The sequence below is a fragment of the Oncorhynchus keta genome, chromosome 4, assembly GCF_023373465.1.
Source record: "Oncorhynchus keta strain PuntledgeMale-10-30-2019 chromosome 4, Oket_V2, whole genome shotgun sequence".
Lineage (NCBI taxonomy): Eukaryota > Metazoa > Chordata > Actinopteri > Salmoniformes > Salmonidae > Oncorhynchus > Oncorhynchus keta.
Genome location: NC_068424.1, coordinates 35,574,519 through 35,591,828, shown reverse-complemented (window position 1 = coordinate 35,591,828; position 17,310 = coordinate 35,574,519).

Below are 17,310 nucleotides of genomic sequence, written 5' to 3'. Positions count from 1 at the left end.
AAATGTGCTACTTCATTCTTTTTCTTTTTTTCTATCAGCAAAAAATGTTTTGCCTTGTTATAATGGGGTATTTTGTGTAGATTGATGAGGGGAAAAAAACAATTGAATACATTTTAGAATAAAATGTAACAATGTGAAAAAGTCAAGGGGTCTGAATACTTTTGGAAGGCACTGTATGTGCCAGGGGGCTAGGGTCAGTCTATCTAATCTGGTGTAATTCTCCGGTGGTATCTGGTATTCAATGGAACCCTGACCTGTTTACCGGTCGTGCTACCTTGTACCGGACCTGCTGTTTCAACCTTCTCTCTCTCTCCTTTCTTGCTTTCTTGCTTTCTTTCTTTACCACACCTGCTGTCTCGACCTCTGAATGCTTACCTATGAAAACCAACTGACAATTACTCCTGAGGTGCTGACCTGTTACACCCTCTATAGCCACTGTGATTATTGTTTGACCCTGCTGGTCATGAATGTTTTAACATCTTGAAGACAAATCTGGCGCTAATGGCCATGTAGTTTTATAATCTCCACCCGGCACAAGCAGAAGAGGACTGGCCACCACTCAGAGCCTGATTCCTCTCTCGGTTCCAGCCTTTTAAGAGTGTTTTCCTAGCCATCGTGCTTCTCCATCTGCACTGCTTGCTCTCTTGGGTTTTAGGCTCGGTTTCTGTATCAGCACTTTGTGACAACTGCTGATGTAAATAGGGCTTTATAAATACATGTGATTGATTGATTGTCAGTTCCCCAGCCTTGTTAAAGGCTGACGTAAGCATGTGATATTAAAGAGCCATACTAATGTTTAATTTATAGTTAGTCCCTGCCACACCATCATACCAGTCAGTGTGAAAGATTAGCTACAGTAAGTTACTCTGAAATGTCCAAAAATGTATTTGCATTTAGTTGACAATAAGTTATTGCAAATTAAACATTAACTTTCTTTGAACTAGCTTCCATTAAGCCACTGGAAAATGCACAGTCACTTCTTCAAAGTACAGATCTTGATTATCACAAATTCTTGCAAAGATTGCAGCACTGACATCAAAATAAAATAAAGGTGAAATTAATTTTAAGAAAGGATGTCCTGAACATAACAATAAATCACTTAAACTTGTACAACATTTCCGTTTATGGTTGGCACAAATACAACATATTTTAAACCATGCTCCCAAATATGCTAATGATCCCGCAACAGCACATTGCCCCCACTTTCATTTCAAAGTGCAGTAATGATTGTACTTCATTTTGAAAATATTGTGTAGAAAAATGTCCCATTGATCTGCACATTTACACTAAAACTTACCGACCAGTACCATGTGAATTCCTGTGTACTACTGAAGGTACCGTATGTATACATTTGACCTTAGCACACCAGGGAACAACATTGTACTGCAACTATACTGTTATTTTTGAGTGTGTGGATATACGGTATGTTCCGGGAAAAATAAGAATTGTATCTGGTGGCACTGGTGAGACATTAATGCATGTAATGTATCCCTGAGTATTGCTACTTTTTGTTGGTGTTGTCAGATAATCACATAATGATTGACTTGATTCTGGGAACTTTTAGATGTGCAGAAATGTATTCTTGCCAATAAAACTGTGGTCGATATCGTTTCATGGCCACAAACCTGGTGACGTTCAGGAAATTCAGATTGCTGGCATGCCCTTCGTGAAAATTCACATGATTCTTCACATGTGGAAACATGTGATCATGTGTTTTAAAGATGAAGACCATGGTAGGATATTTGTAAGAGTTTCTCAAGATATTTATTTTACCAGTCGTCAGGATGTAAAATTATTGTCCCAGATGGTCTCAAACCATCCCAAACCATTTTTAGTAAAACAATGAAATAGTACGGTGGTTTAACATCAAGGCGGTGGCCCGTTCCTGTAGGTTCATGCTCTACAACATCCGCAGAGTACGACCCTGCCTCACACAGGAAGCGGCGCAGGTCCTAATCCAGGCACTTGTCATCTCCCGTCTGGATTACTGCAACTCGCTGTTGGCTGGGCTCCCTGCCTGTGCCATTAAACCCCTACAACTCATCCAGAACGCCGCAGCCCGTCTGGTGTTCAACCTTCCCAAGTTCTCTCACGTCACCCCGCTCCTCCGCTCTCTCCACTGGCTTCCAGTTGAAGCTCGCATCCGCTACAAGACCATGGTGCTTGCCTACGGAGCTGTGAGGGGAACGGCACCTCAGTACCTCCAGGCTCTGATCAGGCCCTACACCCAAACAAGGGCACTGCGTTCATCCACCTCTGGCCTGCTCGCCTCCCTACCACTGAGGAAGTACAGTTCCCACTCAGCCCAGTCAAAACTGTTCGCTGCTCTGGCTCCCCAATGGTGGAACACACTCCCTCACGACGCCAGGACAGCGGAGTCAATCACCACCTTCCGGAGACACCTGAAACCCCACCTCTTTAAGGAATACCTAGGATAGGATAAGTAATCCTTCTCACCCCCCTTAAAAGATTTAGATGCACTATTGTAAAGTGGCTGTTCCACTGGATGTCATAAGGTGAATGCACCAATTTGTAAGTCGCTCTGGATAAGAGCGTCTGCTAAATGACTTAAATGTAAATGTAAATGTAAATGTTTAAAACAGTAGTACACTGTTTAGTTAAAGTATGACACCACCTGGGATTTCTAATGTTTCAAAACCACATGTTTTCACATGTGAAATGTTACATGTGAAGTGTTACAAAAACATTTGCAGCATGTGAAAGCATGTGTTTTCTCCATAAGGGAATGGTTGAGTGATAATAAGTGTAAGTCGCTCTGGATAAGAGCGTCTGCTAAATGACTTAAATGTAATGTAAATGTAATAATATTTGAGCAGACGAACTCTCCAATGTTTCACCAAAATTATCTGTTTTACTACAACCTTTGTGGAACATGTGTTGTGCATCAGTTGTACAACCGGTGTGTACAGGTCCCTTTACACAAACACTTGGTCTTTGCTATGACACCTGGTCTGTGTAGCTGACAGGAGTGACAGTCAACAGACCTGCGGACAGCTGGAGACACAAGGTTACTTGTTTATGCCTGCTTTGTCTGCTTGGCTTTCTCTTATTTTTTCTCTGCCTCTCGCTCTCTCTTTCTCTCTCTCTCTCTCTCTGACTTCTCACTCTCGCTCTTTCTCCTCCCTCCACCATCATGTTGCAACTGAAACATAGCCACTCAGATTTTCACATTGAGATTGTGTGTTGTTTTCATTTCAATAAATATAAAATGTGTAAACAGAAACTAAATACATTTTAGAATTCACATCTTTCAGCCATTCTTGAGGTAAGATAACTTTCAAGTTGTTGTTTTTGCTTTCATGAGAAATTAGATAATGTTGAGGCAGTACTGTAAATACGTTACAAAAAATAGATTTACAAGAATGTGGAAGTGGAAGGCTTTTTGGGTGACATGACTAATTCTGCAACTTAACATTGAAGAATTTATATGTCAATGGCAATACTAACACTTGAAGAATATTACAGTCCTACAATCAAACAGGTTTATAAGGGTAGGGGGAAATGACCCAGAAAGAATGAGCAACATTAAAGCATGCACATGCAAACACTTTGATGCAGATTTTTGCAAAAACCTACATGTTATTTGTACCCTGTGATATCTAGATAGAATAACTAATGATCAATAATTATTCAATAACTAATGATCAATAATTATTCAATAACAATTAGCTAAATTCCTCCTATTCCACTGGATGCTTTTCAATTGTGTATACTAACAACCTGCAGGTGCTTAATTGACGCTACACATCCCGTTAGTGGGATAACTATCATCAACAACCGCTGAATTGCAGAGCCACATTCAAATAATATTACTAAAAATATTTATATTCATGAAATGCAGTATAGCAAAACACAGCTTAGCTCTTTGTTAATCCACCTGTTGTCTCAGATACTGAAAATATGCTTTACAGCGAAAGCAATCCAAGCGTTTGTGTAAGTTTATCGATCACTAGAAAAAACATTATGAACACCTAGCATCAAAGTAGCTTGGTCACAAAAATCAGAAAAGCAATCAAATTAATCGCTTACCTTTGATGATCTTCAGATGTTTTCACTCACGAGACTCCCAGTTACACAATAAATGTTCCTTTTGTTCCATAGAGATTATTTTTATATCCAAAATACCTCTGTTTGTTTGGCGCGTTATGCTCAGAAATCCACAGGCTCAAGTGGTCACGACAACGCAGACGAAAATTCCAAATAGTATCCGTAATGTCCACAGAAACATGTCAAACATTTTTTATAATCAATCGATAATATATCAACCGGCACTGTCACGAATCCCGCTTCCTGGGTCTGTGTTTGCCTGTGTTTCTGTCCTGGAGTGTGTTTCTGGTGTCCTGGAACGCACCCTGTCTGGTTGCCGGGCGAATTAGCTTGTTGGGAGATCGATGTTCACCCGCACCTGTATCCCATCAGTAATCTGCACACCTGTCCTGATCATCACCTCTCCCCTTCAAACGCTCTGACCTGACATCCATTCCCTGCCGGATCGTTAGCCATGAACAGTATGTTGTGCCCACGAACCAGCCTCCAGTTTATAGAGTTTGTTTTTGTTTTATTGTTTTGTACGTCTTGCTTGCCTTTAACTTACCGCTGTTTGTTTTGTCTACAGCCATTCACCCGGAACCCATACCCCATCCCTGACATACCCCATCCCTGTCTGCTCGTCGCCAGTGTGTTGTTATCCATTGGATCTGCCTATCCACTCCCATCAACCCACCTCCGCTGCCCGCTGATCCACCCGGAACTATCTACCTCCACGTTCTCATTGATTAATAAATACTCACCATCTTTATACTCACCTTGTCCTGGTCTGCTTCTGGGTCCAATTCTGGTAAACCCTGACAGGCACTGTCTCTTTTTCAGTAGGAGAGGGAGTAACAATGGCTGTCCAAGCTCTGTTGCGCAAGCAAAACTCATGCGAGCACCTGACGCGATGTTATCTTTCTCGCTCATTTTTCAAAATAAAAGCCTGAAACTATGTCTAAAGACTGTTGACAACTTGATGACGCGATAGGAAAAGGAATCTGGTTGATATCCCTTTAAATGGAGTGAAGGCAGGCGATGGAACATGGAGCTTTCAAAATAGAGGCCACTTCCTGGTTTGATTTTGCTCAGGTTTTCACCTGCAATATCAGTTCTGATATACTCACAGACAATATTTTGACAGTTTTGGAAACTTTAGTTTTTTTCTATCCTACTCTGTCAATTATATGCATATTCTATTATATGGGCCTGAAAAATAGGCGGTTTACTTTGGGAACGTTATTTTTCCAAACATAAACATAGTGCCCACTACCTAAAAGAGGTTAATGCTGTATGGATGTCTTCTGCATCTGCTGCATCTGCCTCATAACTGGTATCACCAAAGCAAGCACAAGAATAGAGATGTACAAATTAATTATCATCAGGAGATAATCGCTAACTTTGCTAATAGACTAGCCACGTCTGAACGCGTTCTACAGACAGACAGACAGACAGGCAGACCGACAGAGAAAGAAAACACTACAAACACAGTAAAAGACCACCAGCTGAAACTAAGTAATAACGACTATGTACCAAATGGCACCCTATTGCCGATATACAGTAGCACACTGGTCTCTGGTCAAAATAAGTGCACTATATAGGGAAGAGGGTGCTGTTTGGGACACATACAAAGTGTGTGTTGAGTTTCATCTATGATTGCTTTGACTGTTCGTGGACTTGACTTAAACACTCCCCTAGGGTCGTCAGAGCTGCCTATTGAAGTTTATTGATGATAGCTTCTTCACTCACGTCTTTGTGCCAACCCTCTTATAAATAATCAATATCGAGGACAGATGACACAGTGTGGATTGTTAATCCTTTGAATGGAACATTTTGATTCTCACTTGATTTTGGTTCTAACCAATCTCAGTGTTTCCTGGAAAACGGAATTATAAGACACCAACCAATGTGATGGTTTTTCTTCACTGATTTTTAACCATCAAATAAAACCAACCACTATTTATAATAAGCACTTTTGTGAAAAGATAAAGAGGTCATGTGGAAATGAATTGTTTTCACAGAAAAAAATCAGAGGAGGAATATACATAAATCAATTCATGATTATCTTGCTTAACAATTCATTTCCGGAGCATTTTTACCTTTTCTCCTTTTGAGTACCTGGAGGGAGGAATATGTTTTCTACCCTTTTGTTGGCTTCCGCTCCATGTGTGTGGAGCTGTGCAGCTCGAATCACTGTGATTATTCCCAGTGAACACAGTGTCTCTCCACCGCAACCTGATTTGGTACTGCCCCTGTCAAGGACCGAGTGCAATGAAGAACACAGCAGTGTGGTGCTTTAGGAGAGGCTCCACTGTCAAGCCTGGTAGGAGTTTTAATAGCTTTGTTTGTGTGTGTATGCCATTGTGTATATGCATCCATGCGCATGTGAGTGGGTGTGTGTTTGTGCAGCCGCAGGGCATAGCTCCCTGGTCTGATTGTACTGATACATACCACCAATAAAATAGAGGGGACACGAATGTAGTCAGTGTGAGAAATAACTTTCACACATCCACACCAGAGCAATTATTCAATCATATTCAATCAATCCCTATACCAGTCTGCTGTTCCCACATGCTTCAAGAGGGCCACCATTGTTCCTGTTCCCAAGAAAGCTAAGGTAACTGAGCTAAACGACTACCGCCCCGTAGCACTCACTTCCGTCATCATGAAGTGCTTTGAGAGACTAGTCAAGGACCATATCACCTCCATCCTACCCGACACCCTAGACCCACTCCAATTTGCTTACCGCCCAAATAGGTCCACAGACGATGCAATCTCAACCACACTGCACACTGCCCTAACCCACCTGGACAAGAGGAATACCTATGTGAGAATGCTGTTCATCGACTACAGCTCGGCATTCAACACCATAGTACCCTCCAAGCTCGTCATCAAGCTCGAGACCCTGGGTCTCGACCCCGCCCTGTGCAACTGGGTACTGGACTTCCTGACGGGCCGCCCCCAGGTGGTGAGGGTAGGCAACAACATCTCCTCCCCGCTGATCCTCAACACGGGGGGCCCCACAAGGGTGCGTTCTGAGCCCTCTCCTGTACTCCCTGTTCACCCACGACTGCGTGGCCACGCACGCCTCCAACTCAATCATCAAGTTTGCGGACGACACAACAGTGGTAGGCTTGATTACCAACAACGACGAGACGGCCTACAGGGAGGAGGTAAGGGCCCTCGGAGTGTGGTGTCAGGAAAATAACCTCACACTCAACGTCAACAAAACTAAGGAGATGATTGTGGACTTCAGGAAACAGCAGAGGGAACACCCCCTATCCACATCGATGGAACAGTAGTGGAGAGGGTAGCTAGTTTTAAGTTCCTCGGCATACACATCACAGACAAACTGAATTGGTCCACTCACACTGACAGCGTCGTGAAGAAGGCGCAGCAGCGCCTATTCAACCTCAGGAGGCTGAAGAAATTTGGCTTGTCACCAAAAGCACTCACAAACTTCTACAGATGCACAATCGAGAGCATCCTGGCGGGCTGTATCACCGCCTGGTACGGCAACTGCTCCGCCCTCAACCGTAAGGCTCTCCAGAGGGTAGTGAGGACTGCACAACGCATCACCGGGGGCAAACTACCTGCCCTCCAGGACACCTACACCACCCGTTGTTACAGGAAGGCCATAAAGATCATCAAGGACATCAACCACCCGAACCACTGCCTGTTCACCCCGCTATCATCCAGAAGGCGAGGTCAGTACAGGTGCATCAAAGCTGGGACCGAGAGACTGAAAAACAGCTTCTATCTCAAGGCCATCAGACTGTTAAACAGCCACCACTAACAGTGAGTGGCTGCTGCCAACACACTGTCATTGACACTGACCCAACTCCAGCCATTTTAATAATGGGAATTGATGGGAATTATGTAAATATATCACTAGCCACTTTAAATAATGCTACCTTATATAATGTTACTTACCCTACATTATTCATCTCATATGCATATGTATATACTGTACTCTACATCATCGACTGCATCCTTATGTAACACATGTATCACTAGCCACTTTAACTATGCCACTTTGTTTACTTTGTCTACACACTCATCTCATATGTATATACTGTACTCGATACCATCTACTGTATGCTGCTCTGTACCATCACTCATTCATATATCCTTATGTACATGTTCCTTATCCCCTTACACTGTGTATAAGACAGTAGTTTTGGAATTGTTAGTTAGATTACTTGTTGGTTATCACTGCATTGTCGGAACTAGAAGCACAAGCATTTCGCTACACTCGCATTTAACATCTGCTAACCATGTGTATGTGACAAATAAAATTTGATTTGAATTATGTTAACCTCTGCAGAATTGGTGGGTCCCCTCGTAACGGTTGAGCTAACGAAGGCTAATGTGATTAGCGTGAGGTTGTCAGTAACAAGAACATTTCCCAGGACATGTACATATTGGATATTGGCTGAGAGCTTAAATTATTGGTAATCTAACTGCATTGACCAATTTACAGTAGCTATTAGAGTGAAAGAATACCATGCTATTGTTTGAGGAGAGTGCACAATTACGAACTTGAAAAGTTATTAATAAATGAATTAGGCACATTTGGGCAGTCTTGATACAAAGATTTTAACAGGAATGCAATGGTTTATTGGATCAGTCTAAAACTTTGCACATACACTGCTGCCAAGTGCCTATTAATGTTGATTTTACCTAATCTTAAAAGCACGTTCAACCTCATAAAAACATGTTTTCCCGTATCAAAAGGGGTAAAGAAAATGCAACAGCAAGTGCCTATTAACCCTTTCACACGTATCATCACACAGGTGTGATCGGTCTACAGTGGTCCCTGAAGCGTAAGATCACACCCGTGTGATTAGGATGCTTATTTAGAACGCTTATTTAGATTGGCCAGTTTTAAATGATGCAACAATCAACATTTGAGCTGGCCACACTTTTTTCAGAAAATATTTACGCAAACACAATCCTTTGAAATTTATGTCCAGAATGTGAGCAGTTTATTCGTGGATGCAATGTTCAGATATCCACATAAGTATCTATAGCATAACACAATCATCCAATCCGGCGAATGTAGGCTACATTTGTCCTAGCGCTAACTGAGGTAAGATTGACGCAACACAAGCGGTCAAATTTTATAAACTACAATATGAATTAGCTAATAGCAATTACAATTTATAATTCACCACATCACGGGTGAGCTCACCATTGATCAAAATAATTGAGTAAAACACTTTCTAGAAATCAAAAGTAATCCGATGATTAGTTTTCAGTGTGCCACCATGTTTTTTTCCCTCACAGAAACCAAAGATAATAAGAGAAGACAAGATACATTTGGTCTTTATAGTATGCATGTTGAAGGGGTGTGTCATCTACCATCGTTCACATCCCACCATCCCACCATTCACTTCCTGAAGTTCCCAAAAAATTTGCGAACCCTTACTCAACTAATTTTTTCACAGCATCTTTGGTCCGACAGATGATTACGTGAAAGCCAGAATGCAATGTTTGTCAACAAACATGGCTCCATAAATAGCTGGAATTAGCTTAGCTCATCATAATCAGTACAACCCTCAAAAAGTATTTTACACACATAATATGTGCCCATTACAATCTATGCAAGAATCGGAATGCATGATTCACAGTTGATGTCGGAACTTTCATTAAAACTTGTTTTTCAACCACTCCACACATTTCTTGATAACAAACTATAGTTTTGGCAAGTCTGTTAGGATACCTACTTTGTGCATGACACAAGTAGTTTTTCCAAAAATTGTTTAGAGACAGAATATTTCACTTATAATTCACTGTATCAAAAGAAATCAGCCAAAACCTCCACAATTCTGTTTCATCCTGTTTCAACGCCTGAAGGTACCACGTTCATTTGAACAAACAACAGTATGCAAGTATAAACACCATGGGACCACGCAGCCGTTATACCGCTCAGGAAGGAAATGCATTCTGTCTCCTAGAGATGAACGTACTTTAGTGCGAAAAGTGCAAATCAATCCCAGAACAACAGCAAAGGACCTAGTGAAGATGCTGGAGGAAACCGGTACAAAAGTATCTATATCCACAGTAAAACAAGACCTATATCTACATATCCTGAAAGGCCGCTCAGCAAGGAAGAAGCCACTGCTCCAAAACCTCTATAAAAAGGCCACACTACGGTTTGCAACTGCACATGGGGACAAAGATTGTACTTTTTTAGAGAAATGTCCTCTGGACTGATGAAACAAAAATAGAACTGTTTGGCCATAATGACCATTGTTATGTTTGGAGGAAAAGGGAAAGCTTGCAAGCCAAAGAACACCATCCCAACCGTGAAGCATGGGGGTGGCAGCATCATGTTGTGGGGGTGCTTTGCTGCAGGAGGGACTGGTGCACCTCACAACATATATGGCATCATGAGGAAGCGAAATTACGTGGATATATTGAAGCAACATCTCAAGACATCAGTCATGAAGTTAAACCTTGGTCGCAAATGGGTCTTCCACATGAACAATGACCCCAAGCATACTCCCAAAGTTGTGGCAAAATGGCTTAAGAACAACAAAGTCAAGGTAATGCTACCAAATACTAATTTATACTAAATACTAATAGAGTATGTAAACTTCTGACCCACTGGGAATGTGATGAAAGAAATAGAAGCTGAATTAAATCATTCTCTCTACTATTATTCTGATATTTCACATTATTAAAATTAAATGTTGATCCTATCTGACCTAAGACAGGACATTTTTCTTGGATTAAATATCAGGAATTGTGAAAAAATGAGTTTAAACGTATTTGGCTAAGATGTAAACTTCTGATACTGACTGTATCATCGGGACTTGAAAAACTTAGTCATATCAATTACCACACAAAACATTTTCTGATAGTGATTTATTGATACAAATGGCGTGTGCAGGTAGTCAATCACGTAACCTCTCACTCCCACTCTGAGCCAATCAGTGTTGTTGTTTGTGTATGTAGCTAGTGAGCTAAGCTGTAGCGTTAGCAATGTCTTTCAAAAGGGGACAACTCACAAGAGATTCTGACAGTGACAGTGAGGAGTGCCCCCCAGGCATTGAGAACCCTGAATCTGAGGACCCCTTGTCCACTGACAAAGTCCCAGTCCATTTTGAAGATGCTGGTGTTGATGGAGGCAGACCGACAGGGGATAAAGTACAGGAGTTCTGTGGTAGCTGGAAGGTTGCCAGCCATTTCACACCTCCTGGCCCTGCTGTTTGCTTTGATGAGTCCCAGTCTGGAGTGAAACGCCCCTTGCCATTTCCATCTGAGGCAGAGTGCTTCAAGTTGTTTCTGACAGAGGAGCTGGTGGGAGACATAGCAGAGACGAATTGCTATGCCTTGGAGCTACAGGAGAAGAGAGAGGGGGACAACCACAATTAGTGAAATGTATACCTTCCTGGTGACAGTTCTTCTCATGCGGATAGTAAAGAAGATCTCCTTTCCCTTCTTTGCCACCCTCTTTTCCCAAGACTGCTTCCTAGTTCTGTTGCGATGACTGCATTTCATCAACAATGCTACTGCCATCCTAAATGACCTGTTAGAAAAAAATTGAAATGTCAACAGCTGGCAGTAGTGGCATGACAAACGAGATATCCATGTCCACTCCACTGTCCATACAGCAACCATGTAGGCCACAGGGAAGGTGGACCAACTGACAGGAGAGAGTAAAAAATCAAACCAGACTGCGTGCTTGACTATAACCTCAAAATGGGGACAGTGGATAAGGCGGACTTGATAAACGGCTTAGTGGAAAACAACCAAGTGGTATCAGAAGATATTTTTCAATTTTTCCAGGGTAGCTTCCAAATGCAACAAGCCAATACTTCTCTGACTCAATTGACATTGTTTTACATAGCTAATGGAATAATGTAGCTAGCTACATAAGCACGACTGAATATAACACCATGAAGGTTATGAAATGAGTAGCGTTGCATCGCGTGACCACGGTTATAAGGAATATACACAAAAATAATATGTTACAGTAGAAACGGCATAATACGACATGCAGAAATTATTATAACTTAATAAGGCACTTACTTTGATAGAAACGCACACATTTCCAAAGTTATTATTGGTAACGAAAACAAATATGACTGCAATGCAGGCAACAGACAGAAAATGTGAACACGTGTGTGCAGGATGGAGATGAGCAAATGTCTGCACACTTGAACTGCACAAACATTTGGGAAGTGTTTGGGAATTTTGTCCGGGTCAGAAATGTCAAAATATTAATTGGTCCGCAAAGTATAAATTACTACTTTTATGTGAATGAATGAGGTGGAACACACCTCAATTCAAACTGTTCTTTGAAAATATAAAACTTGTTAGAAAATAATTTTAAATTGACAAGTTGAAAACAGCCTATAAATAAAAACAGGCTGCATGCCTTGGTTTGAGGGCAGCGCGGATTAAATGTCCTTTTGCGTAGCAATCACATTCTGGAATGGAGAGAACGTTCTAACATCACGTGCATAAAAAAAAAACTCACGCTGGGCGACCGTTAGAGATATTTTGAACTCACGCATGAAAGGGTTATTAAGTGCCAAATAAAGTACCAGGGTTGACTGTAAGCAGGGTAGCAGGGTTGACAATTTCAGCCCCAAAAAAACATTGTGACAAGGGGAATGGAAGCTTGTTGTATGCAATTGAATGCAAGCTTAACAATTATTATAATTTGTGTGTATATTTTTAGCCAGTCTATCGATGGGTAACAGCGTTGACGTGTGATGCTCAACCCACTCAGTTTTCCACCACGAAACACCAGAGGATTGCCAAAAACACTAAAGCCAGCTCAAATGCTTTCACACTATGATTTAACTATTAGAAGTTCAATGTTTATTTTGACAAACGTATTTAATAGGAATAGTTTCACCATGTTAAAATGAGAGTTCGTTTCACACAACATGGTTGATTTTAAAATGAGGGACATACATAAATGAATCACTAATCACATTCAAATATAATCATCTTCATTACATTTACATTACATTACATTTAAGTCATTTAGCAGACGCTCTTATCCAGAGCGACTTACAAATTGGTGCATTCACCTTATGACATCCAGTGGAACAGCCACTTTACAATAGTGCATCTAAATCTTTTAAGGGGAGGGGGGGGTGAGAAGGATTACTTTATCCTATCCTAGGTATTCCTTAAAGAGGTGGGGTTTCAGGTGTCTCCGGAAGGTGGTGATTGACTCCGCTGTCCTGGCGTCGTGAGGGAGTTTGTTCCACCATTGGGGAGCCAGAGCAGCGAACAGTTTTGACTGGGCTGAGCGGGAACTGTACTTCCTCAGTGGTAGGGAGGCGAGCAGGCCAGAGGTGGATGAACGCAGTGCCCTTGTTTGGGTGTAGGGCCTGATCAGAGCCTGGAGGTACTGAGGTGCCGTTCCCCTCACAGCTCCGTAGGCAAGCACCATGGTCTTGTAGCGGATGCGAACTTCAACTGGAAGCCAGTGGAGAGAGTGGAGGAGCGGGGTGACGTGAGAGAACTTGGGAAGGTTGAACACCAGACGGGCTGCGGCGTTCTGGATGAGTTGTAGGGGTTTAATGGCACAGGCAGGGAGCCCAGCCAACAGCGAGTTGCAGTAATCCAGACGGGAGATGACAAGTGCCTGGATTAGGACCTGCGCCGCTTCCTGTGTGAGGCAGGGTCATACTCTGCGGATGTTGTAGTGCATGAACCTACAGGAACGGGCCACCGCCTTGATGTTAGTTGAGAACGACAGGGTGTTGTCCAGGATCACACCAAGGTTCTTAGCGCTCTGGGAGGAGGACACAATGGAGTTGTCAACCGTGATGGCGAGATCATGGAACGGGCAGTCCTTCCCCGGGAGGAAGAGCAGCTCCGTCTTACCGAGGTTCAGCTTGAGGTGGTGATCCGTCATCCACACTGATATGTCTGCCAGACATGCAGAGATGCGATTCGCCACCTGGTCATCAGAAGGGGGAAAGGAGAAGATTAATTGTGTGTCGTCTGCATAGCAATGATAAGAGATTATGACAGAGCCAAGTGACTTGGTGTATAGCGAGAATAGGAGAGGGCCTAGAACAGAGCCCTGGGGACACCAGTGGTGAGAGCGCGTGGTGAGGAGACAGATTCTCGCCACGCCACCTGGTAGGAGCGACCTGTCAGGTAGGACGCAATCCAAGCGTGGGCCGTGCCGGAGATGCCCAACTCGGAGAGGGTGGAGAGGAGGATCTGATGGTTCACAGTATCGAAGGCAGCCGATAGGTCTAGAAGGATGAGAGCAGAGGAGAGAGAGTTAGCTTTAGCAGTGCGGAGCGCCTCCGTGATACAGAGAAGAGCAGTCTCAGTTGAATGACTAGTCTTGAAACCTGACTGATTTGGATCAAGAAGGTCATTTTGAGAGAGATAGCGGGAGAGCTGGCCAAGGACGGCACGTTCAAGAGTTTTGGAGAGAAAAGAAAGAAGGGATTCTGGTCTGTAGTTGTTGACATCGGAGGGATCGAGTGTAGGTTTTTTCAGAAGGGGTGCAACTCTCGCTCTCTTGAAGACGGAAGGGACGTAGCCAGCGGTCAGGGATGAGTTGATGAGCGAGGTGAGGTAAGGGAGAAGGTCTCCGGAAATGGTCTGGAGAAGAGAGGAGGGGATAGGGTCAAGCGGGCAGGTTGTTGGGCGGCCGGCCGTCACAAGACGCAAGATTTCATCTGGAGAGAGAGGGGAGAAAGAGGTCAGAGCACAGGGTAGGGCAGTGTGAGCAGAACCAGCGGTGTCGTTTGACTTAGCAAACGAGGATCGGATGTCGTCGACCTTCTTTTCAAAATGGTTGACGAAGTCATCTGCAGAGAGGGAGGAGGGGGGGAGGATTCAGGAGGGAGGAGAAGGTGGCAAAGAGCTTCCTAGGGTTAGAGGCAGATGCTTGGAATTTAGAGTGGTAGAAAGTGGCTTTAGCAGCAGAGACAGAGGAGGAAAATGTAGAGAGGAGGGAGTGAAAGGATGCCAGGTCCGCAGGGAGGCGAGTTTTCCTCCATTTCCGCTCGGCTGCCCGGAGCCCTGTTCTGTGAGCTCGCAATGAGTCGTCGAGCCACGGAGCGGGAGGGGAGGACCGAGCCGGCCTGGAGGATAGGGGACATAGAGAGTCAAAGGATGCAGAAAGGGAGGAGAGGAGGGTTGAGGAGGCAGAATCAGGAGATAGGTTGGATAAGGTTTGAGCAGAGGGAAGAGATGATAGGATGGAAGAGGAGAGAGTAGCGGGGAGAGAGAGCGAAGATCTTCAGAAAGATCTTTGTAAAAAAATACAAAAAATAACCTGGGTTTTACAATAATGGTGAAAAGTTTGGGATTAAGTGGGTTAAAATCTTTTTATCAAATCAAATTTTATTTGTCACATTCACATGGTTAGCAGATGTTAATGCGAGCGTAGCGAAATGCTTGTGCTTCTAGTTCCGACAATGCAGTAATAACCAACAAGTAATCTAGCTAACAATTCCAAAACTACTACCTTATAGACACAAGTGTAAGGGGATAAAGAATATGTACATAAAGATATATGAATGGGTGATGGTACAGAGCAGCATAGGCAAGATACAGTAGATGGTATTGAGTACAGTATATACATATGATATAAGTATGTAAACAAAGTGGTATAGTTAATGTGGCTAGTGATACATGTATTACATAAAGATGCAGTAGATGATATAGTGTACAGTATATACGTATACATATGAGATGAATAATGTAGGTTATGTAAACATTATATTAGGTAGCATTGTTTAAAATCTAGTAATTGTTTTATTATCCATGCAGTCTTTATTAAGGGGCACTTCATTTAATATAAGAGGCTTTTAAAATGCAATATTGGTGCACAATTTCTACTTAAAACATACAAGTGACAGAAAAAGACACACTTTTCGTGGAAAGACCCTTGTATCCAAATGGCACCCTATTCCCTATATAGTGCACTACGTTTGACCAGGGTACAGAGTGTGTTAAATATGCATAACAGCATCTTGCATATATGATTTCTGTCCCTGTTTTTTCCTCAGTAATACCATCATGCTTAAGCTCTTGTGTTCCTCCACATGCCATGGCACCATTAACACGTTGCCTGGGGAATGATTGGAAGGTGTAAAGGCTTATAAAACACATACGTTTCAGTTCAGTAAGAGAGCACTGCACAGCACAGCACTCCCACGACACTACCAGACAATACAGCTGCAGCATTCACTATTGATCCGGGCTTCAGGTTTAATCACATTCTTATGTAAATATGATCAAATGAATAACCCCTGCTCATTATCAGTTCAATAAATACATTTGCATCACCCAAGAGGTAAGGTGCACTGAGCACACTGTGTCAGAGGTGGAGCAGGGTCGGCTAGCATTATGGCATCTTTAACATAACTTTATATTGATTATAATTGTAATAAAATAGATCATATTATGGTAGGGGTTAAACTGGTTGGAATTATACGCTTTGTCATCCGATCGGAGTAATTTCTTCGTTAAACGTGGAAATTTCAAGTGGGAAAATAATTTGAGGTCACTTCCATTATACACGAAAATCACATTTCAACCTCTGACAGTATGACACAACGCAGAAAATCATGATTATTTGTCCATTATTCCTTCACAGCTACATCTACTATCCCTCCCTCTCTCTCTAATCCACCTTAAGATGAGTTTCCTCTTGACATTTGATAACAATCAACCTTCAAACATGCTAAATAAAACTGCATGATAGAAAAGGAACACTGAAGAAAGAACATAGAATGACAGAAAGAGAAAGAAAGAATACTTTAATTTTGTGTGCTCCTTTAATATCTCCATCCTCCCGGTGTTCATTTCAGCTCAGTCTTTGTCCAATGCCTTTTTAATAATTATATTAATTATATTGACATTGTTGAGTATCCTCCTCTAATTGTAATGGGATCACTGGGGTGATAAGGCTGTCGATGTATTCCAAATGGCACCCGATTCCCTTTATACTGCACTACTTTTGACCAGAGTCCATAGGGGTCTGGTCAAAAGTAGTGCACTATATAAGACAAACATGTCTGCATACCTTCTGTGTCACAAACGCTCTGAGCCCCGTCGGGATCACACACTGGTAACCGATGTGAAATGGCTAGCTAGTTAGTGGTGGTGCGCACTAATAGCGTTTCAATCGGTGACCTCACTTGCTCTGAGACCTTGAAGCAGTGGTTCCCCTTGGTCTGCAAGGGCCGCGGCTTTGGTGGAGCGATGGGTAACGATGCTTTGTGGGTGACTGTTGTCTGTGGGCAGAGGGTCCCT